The sequence below is a fragment of the Ananas comosus genome, unplaced genomic scaffold (genome assembly GCF_001540865.1).
Source record: "Ananas comosus cultivar F153 unplaced genomic scaffold, ASM154086v1, whole genome shotgun sequence".
Lineage (NCBI taxonomy): Eukaryota > Viridiplantae > Streptophyta > Magnoliopsida > Poales > Bromeliaceae > Ananas > Ananas comosus.
The window spans coordinates 21834-23347 of record NW_017893374.1 but is presented as its reverse complement, the minus strand read 5'-3'; the positions used below and the strand labels follow the sequence as shown (position 1 = coordinate 23347).

The 1514-nt window shown below is 36.6% G+C and overlaps 1 long non-coding RNA gene across 1 annotated transcript; it reads left to right on the top strand.

Annotated features, from left to right (window-relative positions):
• Positions 1-1224, top strand: LOC109705812. The gene is made up of 2 exons (XR_002214911.1): positions 1-236; positions 1148-1224. It is a non-coding gene; the product is annotated as an uncharacterized LOC109705812 (long non-coding RNA).
• The last annotated feature ends 290 nt before the right edge of the window (positions 1225-1514 follow it).

Here is a 1514-nt window from a genome sequence, read left to right as displayed (position 1 = left end):
GGGTTCCGACGGATTCCGGAGCGAGGATGCGGTTCGAGGCTTCCTAGCCGTAGGATCAGGCCCGTCCCTTCGATCCAACGGTGAAAAGGACCTTCGTTACCATTTCAGCGCCTTCTTGTTGATGCCTCTTTTCGCTCTCCCGCCACTATCCCTAAACCCCTTCTCTCTCTCTCTCTCTCTCTCTCTCTCTCTCTCTCTCTCTCTGTGTTGAGGTGATGTGTGCCCTTTTGTGTAAGGTAAGCTCCCCATTTGTGTATTTTTATCATATGATGATGATTAGGGTTTGATTAACAAGTTTTGGTTCACATGGATTGATGGATATGTTGTTGTTGTTTTGTGTGTCAAAATCGAATCTTTGTGCTCTTATGTTCGTGTTAAAATGGTTTGTATTTGGGGGTTTATTGTTGGAAATTTTGAGAAGTAGGGAGATGCCTAAATATTTGAGGTTTTGTATCAAAATCGACTTCTCTCTTTTTTTTTCTTTTTTTTTTTCTTTTTTTTTTTTAAAGTTGTTGTGTTGATTTTAGCTAGATTAGATGTTCTAAGCGTAGTGGAGATTGGTTTTCATCCAAACGCAAAATTATTTTAATTCCTGCTTATATCTCAATTTATACCTATCCCTGAAATAGCCATTTTTTATTTATTTCCGAACCAAACGATACCTTAGGGTTTTACGGTTTTAACAACTAAGTTGATAGATCAAGCTTGTTTGTTAGATCAAACTCAATGTTTCTTCCTTAATTCTGTTTAAAGGATTAGTAACCTTATGCTTTGAATCAGCTTATCTACTTGGTTATTTAGGGTTAGAGGGATTCAAATAATGAGTTTATGTTTGGAAGATGATATTTGATGCATCTACTAGTAAAATAGTAGATCAGTTTGCTATGTTTTAACACCAAAAAAGAAAAAAAACTGGAAAAAAACTGCCCGTTTTATCGATGTACTTTTGGAATATTTTGTTTCTGCTTGATCAGAAGTTTTCTTAATTACTTCTGATTCAAAAAGTTATAGGCTTCGCTGCTTATCTTTCTTTTTTTTTTTAAAAAAAAAAACTTATTTTTAAGGGGACCTTTTCTTGTGAGTGGATATTTTTGTGAAACTAACTCTATTTCCTCATGTTATTTCCTTTCCCCCCTGCTGTTTGCAGTGAAGAATTGAAGATTTAGCTTCGATTATGTCGGATTTTTTATGGCTGATTTAATGTCAATGAAAGTTGGTAGAAGGTAAAACCACGTCCTGCAATTGCGGCAATTGTTCTATCAGAAAGAAATTTGCTCATTAGATTATGTGCAAAGAGAACATCTGGGTTCCAGAGAATAAAATAAGCAAGGTTGTGAAAATGGAAGCTGATCAAACTGTTCTAGTGAATGGTGCGGCGTGCTCTCCTCCTGCTAATACCTGCTGCATTGAAAAAATCGGAGCTTCGTTAGCTGAGGAATTTGATATCCATAACACGGGGCCGAAAAAACAGGCGGAGAAACACGAGAATGACACTGATTTAGTTTCTTCCCAAG